The 17,183-nt window shown below is 46.0% G+C and overlaps 1 protein-coding gene across 4 annotated transcripts in view; it reads left to right on the top strand.

The window, feature by feature from the left end:
• Window positions 1-17,183, top strand: part of palld (palladin, cytoskeletal associated protein) — a 373,397-nt gene that overhangs the window by 247,526 nt on the left and 108,688 nt on the right. Inside the window, exons 1-2 of one of the 4 annotated variants that reach the window (XM_041186093.1) lie at window positions 5,654-5,694; window positions 12,163-12,231. The exons of 2 other annotated variants lie outside the window; for them this stretch is intronic. The gene's annotated coding sequence lies outside the window, so the exon portion shown is untranslated. Of the gene's footprint in view, window positions 1-5,573; window positions 5,695-12,162; window positions 12,232-17,183 lie in introns of those variants that run through there. One more of the 4 variants, XM_041186092.1, reaches the window with a different exon arrangement.

Below are 17,183 nucleotides of genomic sequence, written 5' to 3'. Positions count from 1 at the left end.
TTGAAAATCTACCCTGTTTTGGTTCTGGACGCTGCTGTTGGTCAATATAACATAACCACTCCATCTTTCGCTCACCCATTCACTGAAACTTGCTGATACCACGTGCACGCACACCAGGGAGCAATGTAACTGCAGCAGTGGTTTTGAAGACTAACAAATTACACATCTGGAGATCTCCAGTATAAGGATGGTTAATTATCTTTCTGGAGGAAGAGGAGGATCTGGGGGGGAATTAGAAGTCATTTGAACTGCTCTCAGTTTAAGAGGTCATGTCATCAGGGCCTCTCACAGGTATTACAGCTCTGTAACTCTCCGAGCTGTCTATTATTCCAGACCTATTTCCCACATCTTAATTGAATGGTTTATAGGGAGAAAACAGATTAATCATATCCTGTCATGTTCCTGCCTGGGAAGCCCTTTGAAACCTAACCTTTTGCCTTTCCCTCTGTCTCTCTCGCACCAGCCATACGTTATATTGACGAGGGATGGCTAGTGAAAGCAGAGGCTATATACAGAGGACTCGGGAGACACTCAGTACAGCAGCTTCCATCTACACTTTTTTTTGTTCGTTCATGGGTTGTAGGCTTCGCTAGCTAGGCCAGCATTTATTGCCCATCCCTAATTGCCCTTGAGAAGGTGGGGGTGAGCTGCCTCCTTGAACCGCCGCAGTCCACGTGGTGTAGGTACACCCACAGTGCTGTTAGGAAGGGAGTTTCAGTATTTTGACCCAGCGACAGTGAAGGATCGGCGATACATTTCCAAGCCAGGGTGGTGAGTGACTTGGAGGGGAACTTCCTCAATGGGAAGTCCTGGGAGACCAGCCAGGATAGCATTGGAATAGTCAAGTCCAGGCATAACAAAAGACATGGATGACAGGTTTCAGCAGCAGCTGAGCTGCAGCAGTGATAGAGTTAGGCAATATTACAGTGGTGGAAATACAGTCTTAGTGGTGGTACAGATAGAGTGACAGAGCACAGGAGGAGGCCACTTGGCCCATTATGCTCTTTGAAAGTATCATCCAATTAGTCCCGCATCCCTGAATTTTTTTTCCCCTTTTTTAAGTGTCTTTCGATTCCTTTTTGAAGTTATTATTGAATTTGTTTCCACCACACTTTCAAGCAATGCATTACTGATCATAACAACTCTCTGAGTTAAAAAAATAAAATTCTCCTCATCATCCCTCTGGCTTTTTGCCAATTACCTTCGATCTGTGTCTTCTGATTACTAGCCCTCCTGCAAGTGGAAACAGTTTGAAAAGGAGAAATTCAGCCATGGGGAAAGGGCAGTGGGAGTGGGGCTAATTGGATAGGTTTCACAAAGAGGCACAATGGGCTAAGGATCCTCCTTCTGTGCTGTATGATTCAGTATTGATGGAAAGTTAAAAAGACTTGCAGCTTCCCTCCAATTTCTCCACATGATCGCAAATGCAACACATTTCCTCTGCACATTACCACAGCCGAGGCAATCGAATATGTTAAACAGCGTGACACACCGGTCGGTACTAACGCATTGGAATTTAAAGAACTGCAGCTGATTTGGGGCTTTGCATCCTTTTTTTTGAAAAAAAAGTTGCACCACTCAGTCAGAACTGAAAGGAGGAGGGGAGAATGAAGCAAAAATCAACAACTCGCAGCCCACAGAGAGGAAAGGCGCTCCTTAAATGGGCATGAGTGTTTCGAAGGATCGGATTATGGTGAAAAAGAACACAAAGGAGGCTGAGTCAGGCTGACCTCCGAAGCCAGACTTTGGGGGATTGTCCAGAATGTTTGAACAAGACAGAGTACAGCTTCAGCAGGCTACCAAATAAGGAGTTGATGCAGAGCCTTTCAGAATAGTAGTAATTCCACTCAGTCCACTCTGCATTTAAACACAGGTCCAAATGTTCCCAGTTTAATGCGGGAGTCTTAACACCGTGCGACTTGTTGGTAGATTAGCATCCCTCGTGTAGAGTTGAGGGAGGGAGGCCTAGATTTATTTACTTTCCTCATCCTTTGTTGGATTTCCTCTGATTTCTCCCCGTGGAATTGAAAGAAAAATTTTGAATCATTTAATCACTTTATTACATCGAAGGCCATTCAGCATTTCTGGTCCAAACTCCAATCGAGTTTCCCCTCTTTGTCTAACCCTGTCAACATATCCTTCTACTCCTTCCAGCTTCGTGTGTTGATCCCTTAGATGCATCTATGCTATCCCCTTCAGTTGATGCATGAGGTAGCGAGTTCCAGACACCACCCCCTGGGTAAAGACATTTCTCCTCAATTTGCTATTGCGGTCAGTACAGGGGTCATAGTTCCCAGAATAAGGCAATTAGGGCTGAGATGAGGAGAACTGTCTCCACTCAAAAGAGTTGTGAATCTTTGGAATCGCCAGAGAGCTGTGGGCGCCCGGTCATTGGGCAGAATTTTACACCCCATGGGCGGGCACGTGCTCAACCCCACTGGCGTAAAATCGTGTGAGAAGGCGTTGGGTGAGCGCCCTGACATCCTCACACACTCGCGCGATATTTCGCTCGGCGGGCACGCACAAAAGCCGGAAGGGCGCCGGCCAACAATTAAGAGGGCATTTAATCCCGTTAACGGGGCAATTGTCTCCAATGTTTCAACCTTAAGGTTGGCAGGACTTCGCATTTTTCAACAAACTTCATCCAAGGGTTGGATGAGATTTCCGTTATGGAATGAAATAAAATTAAAACAAATACCTGTGGACGGCATTTCTTTTAGGTATATTTTCAGGCGCTTGATTGGTGATGCGTGTGAACATTTTTGGCAGCTTTTTATGCCTTTATTGAATCATTTGCAGGTCTGCAGTTTTTCTCACAGCGCTCACCCATGCCTGCAGTGAACGTCATCACTTGCACTCTCCCACCCCAACCCGGGCACCGCCGAGCATTTCAGCCCCCGTTTCACGCTGGCTGGTTGTTAAATTGGCCAGCCAGCGTGAACTCCTGGGTCGGGGACCGATCGTGGTCAGCGGGCTGTTTCCTGACCACTCCCCGGACCCACCGATCAGGCATGCCCGCCAAAGGTAAAATTGAGTATAGTCAAGACAGCGGCCAATAGATTTGGGGGGTATGCGGGGAATACAGGAAGGTGGAGTTTGAGTAGAAGATCAGCCATCATCTTTTTGAATGGTGGAGCAGGCTCGAAGAACAAAAATGGCTGAATCCAGCTCCCAATTCTTATGTTGCTATGGATTTATGACTGACTATTCTTTATTTGTTGCCCCAAGTTCTGGTCTACCACAACAAGTGACTTGCCCAAGTGTCATCAACCAAAATTGGAAGTAATTAAACAAAAGTGCTCTCTATTTAAATGTGAACAATTGGCAATCCAACAAGAAATAAAGCAAAGGAAACTTATCAAATCAAACCGGAATATTATTATTCATATCAACCAAGTAGCCCAGGACCTCCAGTGACCACCATTCATGGAACCAAATGGTCTGGTTCTGTGTTGGCGTTTCTCTGTAATTGTTTATGAATAATGTGGGCTTTAACCTATTCTATATCTGCTGATCTCTGTCAATTTATTTGCAAATGAACCTTGAACAATGCACATCCCCTCCTTTGTTTGATTGGATACTTGAATCATAGAAGCAACAGTTTGAAGAAGAAACCATTAAGAATGGACATGTCAATTCCAGCCGAGGTTGAGTCCAGTTATACAGTTAAACAGTCTCTTCTAGCAATCTCTGAGAGACATACAATCTACCTTTCAAGACCAGCATTATGTACCTATAAAAACAAAAAAACTGCGGATGCTGGAAATCCAAAACAAAAAATAAAAAATACCTGGAAAAACTCAGCAGGTCTGGCAGCAATGGCGGAGAAGAGTACAGTTGACGTTTCGAGTCCTCATTATGTACCTGTCAGATGTAGCACGCTTAGTGATCCTACTACACTCACTGCACAAACTGGGTGCTGAGACTTCACCTGATCCACAGAGGGGAAAGAAAGAAAGAAAGACCCTGCATTTATATATCGCCTTCCGTGACCGCAGCACACCCCAAAACCTTTCACATCCAATGAAGTATCTCTGAAGTGTAGACGCTGTTGTAATGTAGAGAAACAAAGCAGGCAACTTTGGGCACAGGAAGCTCCCACAATGTGATAACAACAGGGTAATCTGTTTTGTAGTGATGATGTTGAAGGATACATATTGGCCAGGACACCAGGGTAAATTAACAAAGGTTTCTCAGGGCTTTTCACTGAAGATACAACAGGTGATTGGGAGCATTCCATCCTGAACAAATTACTGGCGATAGTGTCACGATGTACAAGATGCCGAACTGCAACATCTGAATTACGAGGCTATTTGGACATATTAGTTTAGGCCTCTAACAGATAGTCTGCTAATTCAGATCATAATCATATATGCTATAGGCTATCTGGCCCATTAGCTGCATAAGCTCAGCTGCCTACACTGTAACTCACGCCAAGTCCCAGTCACCCATCGTCCCTGTGTTCACTGGCTGACATGGGCTTCCATCCAACGAGGCCTCGATTTTAAAATTCTCAGCTTTGTTTTCAGATCCCTCCATGGTCTCACCTCTCCCTGTCCCTGTAACCAACACTAGTCCTACAACCCTCCAAAACTGCTGTCCTCTTCTAATTCTGGCCTCTCGCGCATCCCCAATTCTCATCGTTCCACCCATGATGGCCGTGCCTTCTGCTGTCTGGATCCTTAACTTCCTGAATTCCCTCCTGAAACCTCTCCAACTCTCCACCTCTTTCTTTCTCTCCCTCCCTCTCCTTCTTCCTTGAAGGCATTCTTTGACCAAGGTCCAGGTAACTCCTAACATGACTTGGCGTCACGTTCTGTTTGATAACACTCGAGTTTTACAACATTCAAAGTGCCATATAAATGCAAGGTGTTGTTGCTTTTTGGTGGTACTTGAAGCTTATTTTGGCCTCTTTTCAGCCTAACAGGTCAGATGTTTCTGTCCGAGATTAGTATATTCTTAAAGGGGCACTTGTTGCATGTTTTTTTCATTCGTTCATGGGATGTGGGAATCGTTGGCTGGGCCAGCATTTATAGTCCATCCCTAATTGCCCTTGAGAAGGCAGTGGTGAGCTGCCCTCTTGAACCGCTGCAGTCCGTGTGGTGTAGGTACACCCACAGCGCTGTTAGGGAGGGAGTTCCAGGATTTTGACCCAGCGTTGATCCATACTTGCTGACCCAAAGGGCAACCCAGTGTCACCATTACTGGTCCATAGACCCACAGAAAACAAATCTTAAAACAGGTTCATTGTGCAAAGTTACAAAAGATTCACTTCTGTTATCAAATGAATGGCATCATCTAGTATTGAAATGGGGGGTGGGGGAGAGGAGGGCAGGAGTTGGATTAAAAAGCAACTGTGTTAACCTGTCACTTGTCGTTAGCTGCATGGTTACAGACAGAATATTCCTTTACTATATGTAATTATATATCGTGGAGGAGCAGGACTTTGTGCAGACCTGGGATGCTTTTATTTTGAAATGGTTTACTGGGCTTAGGCTGCAGAATCACTGAGTCATGAAGCGGAATTCTGTCATTCTCTGACTAATCTGTATATATTGTTGGATACTTGCTGGACTTGCTGCATTTTGCTTAAATGTCTTGGTGCTGCTGTGGCCTTTTCCTTAAAACATCCTTTTGTGCGTGTCTGTGAGGACATTTAAGAGTCACATTTAAGAGGAGGAGGAGGAGGAGCTGGTAAGGAGTTGCATGCTATTGAGTCCCTTTCTCTTTCAGCCTTTATATATTTCTTTGGCAGCTATAATACTCTGTAGAGACGAGAGGTTTCTTGTTAATGTCCCGGGTGTGATGGTGATTGGATTTTCCACATGCTCATCCTGATGTTGGATCCTGAAGTCATTTTAAGCTGGGGGGTGGTGAAGGTTTGCTGTGACTGCAGCTGTACTGACACTAAACGAATGCAGACACGAAAGTGGCCCTGTGACCCATTTAGAAGTATTGGGAGGGTGAGGGGGTTGAGTGGGGAGAAACGTTTGCAGATGTTGGCCATCTGAAAGCTATGATTAGAAAATACTGAAGACACTCGAATGGGTCACTCAGTGACGCAGGCTGGTGAGAATAGACAAGTTGACGTTACAGGTGTGCGCCCGTTGAGGGCTATATCTGGACAGATCAAGGTGTGACGCTGCCCTCCTGGAAGTCAATTCACCCCATTCAAGATCACCCTCAAATCAAGTGCCCGCTGAAGACTTGAGGTGCCCTCTGAAGACCTAGCTAGTGACATAGGTTAGGATGATCATGAGAGGAGTTTACCCATGTGTTTATATGTACAGTCTATGTATATATGTAACCCTCTTGATCTTCAGCACTGGGCTGCTCTTCCATAAGCGGCTGAAGAAACTTGACTACCCAATGCTTATGCTCCCAAGTAGGGTAGTCAACCCTCCAGGATTTCCCTGGACCCTCCAGGATTAAAGAATTAATCTGGACACTGCTGTAAGTAACTGGCACTATAATCACACAAAAACACTTGCCTTTATATAGCGCCTGTCACCAGGCACCTCAGAGCATTTTACAACCAATGACCCATAATTGTGGCATATCAGTCGAGCTGGCTTATAAGACAACCTCATTTTTCCAGCCCCAACAATCATGTCTTTGCATTTGCTTGGCGTATATGTCAACCCCGACCCTTTTAAGCCACACCATGCTGTTCTTGCCTTTGTAGCCAGTCTCAATTTTCCACTCCGCAAATGCATGTTTTACTTACCGCCGCCTTATTACTGGGCACAAGGGGGACCAAGCGGGCGATTCAGGCGGCGTTGTGAAGATGCACGGAAATTTTAAGTCACACCCACTCTTTGTGTCGGAAGCAGGCGATATTTCAAAATGGCGACCAACACCGACAGTTTGCTTTTATGCTCGGTGTCTAAGTTGACCCCTGTTTTTGGAGGGATTTTTTTTTGAGGCTTCAAAGGTTGACTTATATGCTGACTTACATGGGTAAGTACATTTTGAAGTGCGGTTACTGTTGTGATGTAGGAATACTCATAGATAATGTATTTAAACAATAAGTGTTTTTTCCCATTTTCTTTCAACGCTTTATCACTTCCTACTTATGATAATGTTGGGAAATGATTAGAGGTGACGTGATGAAAGCTGCAGGAATTATGTCCAAACGGATCGAGTAACCCCCCCCCCCACCATCTCCAAGGGAGGGAGAAAGACCCCAGCCGTTCAAGTAGGCCAGGTTTGTGGTGTGTGGATCCCTGTGCTGATGACGTGGGCCAGGATTTTACAGCCGCTCCTGCCCGATGGGATATTGCTGGTCCCACCGAACTGAATGGAGATTTAAATGGCTTGCCACATCCGCCGGGAGGGGGTGGGGGGGGGGGGTGGGTGGGAGGGACGCTGCGGTGGGGGGGCCACGAAACCATGGCCACAAGGTTCGGAGCACAGAAACAGGCTATGCGGCCCAGCCCCCCGCCCGCGCCAGAAATTAAAGACAGAAAACGCCGGAAAAACACAGCAGCTCCGGCAGCGCCCGTGAAGGGAGGAGCAGTTGTAATGTTTCAGGCTCTTCTGATGAAAGGCGTGAGGCAGCAACTCCGTCTCCCTCTCCGCGGACGCTGCTTGACCTGCTGAGTTACTTCCGGCATTTTCTATTTTCAATCGAGGTTTCCGGCATCCGCGGTATTTTGCCCTCGCCTTCTGTGGTCTTTGTCACTGTCGATGTGCCTCCTCCCGGCTCTTTTTCATCTCACCCTGACAGGTGAGGGGAGAGAGAACTGCAGCTTCAGATCTCAGTGAGAAAGACCTCAATGCTGCAGAGTGAACCATGTGCTCCAAGTACAGTAGGGGAAAGGCATGTCTCCAAAAAGAGCGGTTGTAGCTGGGAGTCCGGGCTGATTGGTGCGTGAGTGTAAAAGTCTCCGGTCAGTGTATTAAGGCCAACACTCTACAGTAGTCCTTTGTGCCTTGGGACAATCCTCTTTTTGTGGGATTTCTTCTTGTCGCTCTTTCTTTTTGTTTTCTTTCTCATAAACTCCTTCCCCTGAATGAAGTGCACGAAACACCATTATTCGGTGCTTGAGAAAGGAAATGAGCCCCAGACCGTTTAGAGGTTATAGAATTGTAGTGCAATAAATATTGGCAACTGTACAAGACAAGCAACATGCCCCGTTCCCAGAGGACTGCTGGCGTTGTCATGGCAGCAGACAAGGTAGAACTTTCTTCACAAGAAAAGAAAAAAGCGGGGAGGAATGCAACCACTCTTGATGCAAAATCCCCCGGTTTTGGCCCAGTATAAATTCTGGTGCAGAATCAATGAAAAAGGGAAGGGGACTGTGAACTGTGCTTGGTGAAGAAATATTTGAGGCGCTTCACTTAAAGTCGTACCTTTCCTTTGAGGAAACCCCAACACAACGTAATTTCTTTTATATATCATAAAGGCTGAACAGCTATTTTGCTTGTAGCTTGTGTTTCATTTTTTGCTCTATCTTTCACATGGCTCATAACCCTATGACTGAACGCTGCCCCAAGTTGTTACTCAGACATGCGGCTGTGAATCAATTCTGTAATAAAAGTTTTTTTTTAACCCTTTCCAACCTTCCCTTCCCAACCCCTTGCCACTCCTGCACAACTGAATATACTCACCAGCAGATACGTGCAGTGGGTTAAAAAATATGAGCAGATTGGAGGAGTGAATTTTTCCCACCATAGCTGCTGGAATTTAAAAATGTTCTGGCCATAATTTTTCAGTCTTCTTTAGGCTCAGGACTGAAAAATTGCAAGCATTACACCTTTGTTCAAAAAAAAACAGGGTAAGGAGAAGCCCAGCTACTACAGACTAGTCAGTTTAACTTTGGCGCTGGGGAAACTTCTAGAAACTATAATTTGGGACAGAATTAATAGTCGCATGGACAAATGTGGGTTAATTAAAGAGAGCCAGCATGGATTAGGGAAAATCATGTTTAACTAACTTACTGGAGTTTTTCGAAAAGGTAACAGAGAGGGTGGATGTGGGCAATGCTGTTGATGTGGTGTACATGGACTTCCAAAATACATTGATACAGTGACACACGACAGACTTGTGAGAAAAAATTATAGCTCCTGGAATAAAGGAGAAAGTAGGAACAAAGATACAAAGCTGGCTGAGTGCCAGGAAGCAGAGAGTAATGGTTAATAGATGTTTTTTTGGGATGGATGAAGGTTTGTAGTGGAGTTCCCAGGGGTCAGTATTGGGATCCTTGCTTTTCCTGATATATATTAATGACCTACATCTTGATGTACAGGGCACAATTTCAAAATCTGCAGACAATACTAAACTTGGAAGCACTGTGAACTGTGAGGAAGATAGTGTAGAACTTCAAAAGACATAGACAAGTTAGTGGAATGAGCAGATAGGTTAAAAATGAAGATCAGTGTGGAGAAATGTGAGGTGATACATTTTGGCAATAAGAACATGGAGAGGCAGCATAAGATAAAGGGCACAACTCTAAATGGGTTGCAGGAGCAGAGGGACCAGGCGGGTACATGTGGATAAGTCATTAAAGGTAGCAGGACAGGTTGAGAGAGCAGTTAATAAAGCATAGAGTAACCTAGGCTTTGTTAATAGGGCCGTAGAGTACATGAGCAAGGAGGTAATGTTGAGTTTGTTTAAGACACTGGTTCGATTCAGCTGGAGTACTGCACACAGTTCAGGGAATCACGTTTTAGGAAGGATGCGAAGGCATTGGAGAGTGTGCAGAAGCAGTTTACGAGAATGATTCCAGGGATGAGAAACTTCAGTTATAAAGATAGATAGGAAAGGTTGGGATTCTTTTCCTTGGAGAAGAGAAGGCTGAGAGGAGATTTAATCGAGGTGTTCAAAATCATGAGGGGCCTGGACAGAGTAGATAGGGAGAAACTGTTCCCATTGACAGAAGGATCGAGAACCAGGAGGCACAGATGTAAGGTAATTGGTAAAAGCAGCAAAAGTGATATGAGAAAAAACTTTTTCATGCAGCGAGTGGTTAGGGTCTGGAATGCACTGCCTGAGATTGTGTTGGAGGCAGATTCAATTGAGGCACTCAAGAGGGAATTAGATGATTATTTGAAAAGAAACAATGTGCAGTGTTTACGGGGAGAAGGCAGGAGAATGGCACTAGGTGAAATGCTCATTCAGGAAGCTGGTGCAGACACAAGGGGCTGAATGGCCTCCTTCTGCGCTGTAACAATTCTGTGGTTCTATGAAGGACACCTGTCAAATGTTGGTATAATCACTGTGCTCCCCTCATCCTAAGTTCCAAAAGACAAGCATCAGTATTCCTCCAACATTGTCATGGCATGAAAAGGCTTTTCATTAGTATATGAATACAAAAGGAAAAAGAAAGACTTGCATTTATCTGGCACCTGTCATGACCACCGGATGTCCCAAAGGGCTTCGCAGCCAATGAAGTACTTTTGAAGTATTGTCAAGGTTGCAATGTGAGAAGTGCAGCAGCCAATTTGTATAGAGTGAGCTCCCACACATAGCAATGTGACAATGTTGGCTGAGGGCCTCCGTTTCACACCTCATCTGAAAGACAAGCGCCTCCAACAGTGTAGCACTCCCTCAGTAGTTCAAAGGGACATCAATCTTGATTTTTGTGTTCAAGTCATGGAGTGGAATTTGAACTCAAAGCCTTCTGACTAAGAGGCAAGAAAGCTACCCACTGAACCACAATTAAAATCTACAGCAATAAACCATACAAATACAGAAACTCAGAGATTTCTCAGAATTGCCCATCACCCAGGATCACTTTGTTAACATTGGGTAAACAACCACTTGAAAGTTAAGTATGGGCTGCATTTTCTGGTCGGCAAGTGGGGGCAGGGCCCGCTCACCGAGGCGGGGTGACGTTGAGTGGAACTCCCAATGTCACCCCACGGCATTTACATTTTCAGGTTGGCGGGGGCACAGCCAACAGTCGGGACATTCTGAGCTCGTGAAAGACATTAAATAAATGCCAGTTTTCTTTTCAAACCAATAAAATTGAAATGTAAAGTCTAAAACTTAGCCCCACAAATAGCAGTGTGATGAGTAGCTGGCTGATATATTTCTAATGGTAGTGGTTGAAGTCTGAATGTTGGTCAGGGCACCAATAGTCACTATTAACCAGCGGGGATGGAGGAACTGAGAAACAGGGAAGCTTTTAGGACTTGAATAATTTCTATTCCTGCTTGATGAACCTTACAATGCACATTGTTCTCTCTCAAGACAGGTAAAATGTATTTAGTAATCTATTGAAGCATTTTTTAATGTCTTTAAACTCCTTTTTCTCCTCCCCCCTTCCATTTCTTTTTTGCATCCCTTTATCCCCTTCTCTTGCTTTCTCCTCTTTACCTCCTGCTCCCACCTCCACGCTCTCTTTCCCCCTCCTCTTTTCTCTCTCTTTTCTCTCTCTTCATGTCCTGCAAACATATATACATAGGAACATGCCAATTAGGAGCGGGAGCAGACCAGTACTATGTCCTCCTCATTTCCTTCTCTCTTCCACCACCCCTGGTCCACACCCCGCATCCCCTCCAACTCCCCACCACCCTGGCACACAACACCTCATGGACACGCTGTAGTTTGTTGAAACATAATCGTTGAAACAGCTTTTCGGGATTCTGTTGTGGCCTGGAAGCAACTTCGCTCACTTTGTACTGTTTATGGAAATTTTGAGAGTTTATGAGGAAGGGGCGCGTAAAGAGAATGAGCAGCCATGTTCAAGTACTGGTCTCTGTGTAACTTCAGGAGGGCCAACTCCATTCACAGAGGGGAACGTGGAGCAGATTTGTTTTATTCGTTCTTTCTTGGGATGTGGGCGTCACTGGCAAGGCCAGCATTTGTTGCCCATCCATAATGGCCCTTGAACTGAGTGGCTTGCTCGGCCATTTCAGAGGGCAGTTAAGAGTTGCTGTGGGTCTGGAGTCACACGTAGGCCAGACCAGGTAAGGATGGCAGATTTCCACCCCTAAAGGATATTTGTGAACCAGGTGGGTTTTTACAACAACCGATGGGAGTATCATGGTCACCATTGCCGAGGCTAGCTTTATATTCCAGATTTATTAATTAAATTCCACCAGCTACCGTGTGAAGCCATGCCCCCAGTGCATTAGCACGACTGGATTCCTGTTCAAGTGACATCACCACTACGCCACCATTTCTTCTAATTGTTTATTTGATTACTTTTCAAGGATTTGGTTCTGCTACTAATTGACATGACGTTCCTGATGGAATTGCAACACTACCTTAGCCATCGCTCAGTGAGTAGCATTCCTGCCTCTAAATCACGAGCTCAAGTGTCCCACTCCAGCGACTTGACAACCATAATCTTGAGTTGTACTCAGGGAATGCTGCAATGTCGCAGGTGCCATCCTTCAGATGAGATCTCAAGTCTGCCTTTCCAAGTGGATGCAAAAGATCCCACAGCCACTATTTTGCAGAAGAGCACGGGGGGTTTGTCCCCGGTGCCTTGACCAACACCCATCCCTCAATCGGCATCACGATTATTGGGTCATTATGGTGTACGCGAACTGACTGCCCATTCCCCGCATTACGACAGTGACTGCGCTTCAAATTTACTTCATTGCCTGAAACCTGCTTTGTTACATCCTGCACTCATGAAAGGTGCTCCTATGATGCAAGTCTTCCCTTATCTTTGCTGGGTGGTTTCCAGTCTGTGGTCAGATGGTGATCTTTTCCAGACTACTGTCCCACTCTCTTTGGGTTAGGGAGAGGACACAAAAAGTCAGCCAGGAATTTCCACTCCTGATTGCTGTTATCCTCTGGAAATGCAGTGTATCCTGATAAAATCAGGATCGAGCAATGCTCACTATGGTTAAATAGTCTTCTTTGGACAATGAGGCCAAGACTGGAGACTTGAGTGAGTATTATTCTGCCAGAGCCCATGCCAGCACATACAGGACAGGAGTTGGGGGGGTATAGAATAGAACCATACAGGACAGAAGGAGGCCATGCAGCCCATCATTCCTGTGCCAGCTCTTTTGAAAACAATATCCAATTTATCCCAGGCTCACAGCCTTGCTCCATAGATCTGCAAAGTTTTTCTTTCCAAGTACTTACCCAATTATCTTTTGAAAGTTATGATTGAATGTGCTGCCACCATCCTTTCAAGCAGGAGATTCACCAGGATGTTGCCTGGGATGAAACATTTAAGTTATGAAGAGAGGTTGGATAGACTTGGGTTGTTTTCGTTGGAGCAGAGAAGACTGAGGGGCGACCTGATGGAGGTGTACAAGATTATGAGGGGCATGGACAGGGTGGATAGGGAGCAGCTGTTCCCCTTAGTTGAAGGGTCAGTCACAAGGGGGCATAAGTTCAAGGTGAGGGGCAGGAGGTTTAGGGGGGATGTGAGGAAAAACTTTTACCCAGAGGGTGGTGACTGTCTGGAATGCGCTGCCTGGGAGGGTGGTGGAGGCGTGTTGCCTCACATCCTTTAAAAAGTACCTGGATGAGCACTTGGCACATCATAACATTCAAGGCTATGGGCCAAGTGCTGGTAAACGGGATTAGGTAGGTAGGTCAGGTGTTTCTCATGTGTCGGTGCAGACTCGATGGGCCGAAGGGCCTCTTCTGTACTGTGTGATTCTGTGTGACTCAATGCATTCCAGATCGTCATATCTCGCTTGGCTTTTTTTTTAACCTAAAAATTGCTTCATCTCCCCTCCTGGTTCTTTCATGACTGCCTTAAACCCGGCTGTCCTCTGGGCACCAACATACTTGCTGGGTGGAGACATTTGTAGAAGAAAGCATGCTCTGTAAGGTGTAAATGATTGACATTAGTCTACAAACATTTTGTCAAATGACTTTCCTTCAATCACTGATGTCACTGACGTGTACAGATCGCTCACAATCTCATTGAATGGTGGAGCAGGGTTGACGGGCCGAATGGCCCACTCCCAGTCCTATCTTACCTGATCATGGCCGGGATTTTCCGTGCCCGCCGGTGTCAGGCGTGTTCGGTGGCTCGAGCGGGCAATGTGGCGGGAAGTCCAAAAATCGGTTTCACGACGTCGTGACACCAGGTCGTGACTGTCTGCTCCACCCGCCGATGGTGGGCCAGGTTCCCTGCCATCAGATGTCAGGAACCTCACTGTAATACATCAGCATAAGGCCAGCCCACTGGACTCATCTCCCACCCCACCCCCCCCACTCCCGCTGGGTCGTCCGCCCACATCGGCGGGAAACCACGCCAACGTGTTTTACAACAGCAAATATAAGGCACGCAGTTGGCGGGCTGCACTTCACTTGGGACTTCGGGGTTTGTTTGCCTATCTTGCTTCGGTCAGCACTCGCAGTCGTGCTTCACAGGCAGCAACACATCACTTTTAGGGGGGCCCACGGGCAGGTCTCTACCTACCAGATCAGCCACGTGTGGGTGGCTTTTCAATGGCTGCAGGGCTAGGGCTTGCTTGGGGAAGGGGGAGAAGTGGCCTCAGGCAAGGGAAGAGGCTGCAGGGCGAGGGTTGTACTGGGGAAGGTGGGTAACCCAGGGTGTGTGTGGGGGGACATGTTGATCTGTGTAAGTGGCCTCAAGATGGTGAGGGCTGAGGAGGCAGTCTCCAGAGGAGATGAGGCCAGATGTAGATGTGAGGGTGTGTGTGAGAGAGCGAGTGGTGATGTCCCTTGAGCTGGCAGTGAGTGAGATGCCAGTGAATGTGTGATGGGCTTGAGTGTGTGAGTTTAGAGTGATGAGATGGTTGCCTTACCCTGGAGTCACGAATGGGATCATTCATCCTCTATCTGCATTGGATGGCCAACCTCTTCTGTGCAGCATTGGCACTGATCACCACTGCCATCGCCTACCAAGCTGGAGTGGTAATGTAGCTGCCCCTCCTGCGGTCAGAGCCAGGGTAGAGGACATCACAGCGGGGCCTCCACGGTGTCCAAAAGGTGCTCAAGGGCTGTAGTCTTCTTGCCTTTTGGGGCCATGTCTTCTTTGCTGCAGCCCTGGGGCTGGAAGCACTGAGAGCGGCTGCACTTTAAATGCATTGCCTAGTGCAGACACGAAGGCCGAGTGGCCTCCTTCTGTACTGTAATAATTGTGTGATTCTGTGGTGAAGCGGCGAGGTGACAGTGTGGCAGGTGAATTGGAGCCCAGACATCGAAACGCCGCTTATCCCGGGAATGCTGCAGGTTTGCAACAATACAGCGTGAGAAGCCGCCATTGGGATGATTCCACCCCACGTGGCTGTGACTCCTAATGTGTTGGGAACACTGGCCTTCCTCACTGATACTGACGGACTTCAATGGTAGCTTACTGTTTTATCCTGGAGGCAGCCGGTTCCGGTAGAAGCAGGAAGCTGTTGGGGAGAGGTGATGGTGGGGGGGGGTGACATGTCCTGTGAGTTCAGGCAGTTATTGTCACTTCAAGGAACATAGGAACAGGAGTCAGCCATTTAATCCCTCAAACCTATTCCACCATTCAATGAGATCCTGGCTGATCTGCAACCTAACTCCATATACCCACCTTCGGTTAACAGGAATCTGTCCCAGTTTGAAAATTAACAATTGATCCAGCATCAATTGCCCTTTGCAGGAGAGAGTTTGGCCACAGATTAAGCAAATTGGAGGGGCTGAACGTGTCCAAAGCAGGATCTCGACTGATTGAAGGTCACACCATCAGTCAGGCCATGGATTTGATCAGATAGCCAGTCGGCGAGCACTTTTGAGTTTGAGGCCTCCATGATGTCCTTGAATATTAAGAGAGAATCTCAAAGGAGAAATGCAAGAAAAAAAGCAAAGAGGGAAATCCGTTTATAAATAGCCTATGCGAGTTGGTCCTGTGAGATTAGATGTACTTGGTTAAACAGCTGTGCTCACCATTGCTGGATTAATAACCAGCAAACCATGTTTTCTAAACTAGTGGTTAATGCAGCTGCACTAAAATCTTTAATCTTTTGAATATTTAGATAGAGATGATGTGATGTTTTTATTTGCATGGCATGCCCCAGTTCAGCGATGGAACAGGATAGGAATGTATAAAGCCAGTGAAGACTGGGTCAAGATGGCAGATTTCCTTCCCTAAAGGACATTAATGAACCAAATGAGAGTTTACAACAATTGACAATGGTTTCATGGTCACCATTATTGAGACTGGCTTTTGATTCGAGATTATTGATTGAAATTAAAATCCACCAGCTGCCATGGTGGGATTTGAACCCTTGCCCCAAAGCATTAGCCTGGGCCTCTGGATTACTAGCCCAGTGACATTACCACTATGCCACCATTGCCCCCACTAATAGCCGTACAGTAATTAAAGTCATGCAGTGATCAAAGAAGCCATTTGGCCCAACAAATGTGTGTGTGGTTGGTTATGTGATGTGTGTGTGTGTGTGTTTGCATGTTGTATTTGTGTGTGTGTGCATGTGATTTTGCATGTTATATGTGTGTGTGTTTGTGTGTGTTTATGTATTGTGTGTGTCTTTATGTGTTGTGTGTGCCTTTGTGTTTTGTGTGTGTCTTTGCATTTTGTGTGTTGTGTGTGTTGTATGTGTGTGTGTGTGTGCACGCACGTGTGTGTGTTCTGTGTCGTGTGTTTGTGTGCATGTGTGTGCGTATATGTGTGTGTTGTGTGTTTGTATGTTGTGTGTGTTGTGTTGTGTGTGTGTCTGTTTGTGTGAGTTGTGTGTTTTGTGTGTTGTATGTGTGTGCATTGTATGTGTGTGCATTGTATGTCTGCGTGTTGTATGTATGTGTGTATTGTGTGTGCCCGTTGAGTGTGTGTTTGTGTGTCATATGTGTGTGTGTTGTGTGCGCATGTTTATGTGCGTATGTGTTTGCATGTGTGTGTTTGTGCATGTGTGTTTGTGTGTGTGTGCATGTGTGTGTTTGTGTGTGTTTGCATGTGTGTGTTTGTGTGTGTGTGCATGTGTGTGTTTGTGTGTGTGTGCATATGTGTGTTTGTGTGTGTGTTGGTGAATATATATATAATTTGTTTTCAGGAGCCAGAGGAGAGATGAGTTTTTTTTACATTAAGTTGTTATAACCTATTAAGCAATTCCTGCAAGAACGGTGGAGGCAGATTCAACAATAACTTTCAACGGAGAATTGGATAAATACTTGAAAATGAGCAAATTTGCATGGCTGTGAGGAAAGAGCAGGGGAGTGCCACACATGAAGGTTCTTTCAAAAGAGCTGTATGTATATATTATGGACCAGACAGTCTCCTGCTGTGCTGTATGATTCTATGTGC

The sequence above is a fragment of the Carcharodon carcharias genome, chromosome 4 (assembly GCF_017639515.1).
Source record: "Carcharodon carcharias isolate sCarCar2 chromosome 4, sCarCar2.pri, whole genome shotgun sequence".
Lineage (NCBI taxonomy): Eukaryota > Metazoa > Chordata > Chondrichthyes > Lamniformes > Lamnidae > Carcharodon > Carcharodon carcharias.
Note: the sequence above shows the minus strand (reverse complement) of the source record. Positions and strands in the feature narration are given on the sequence as shown.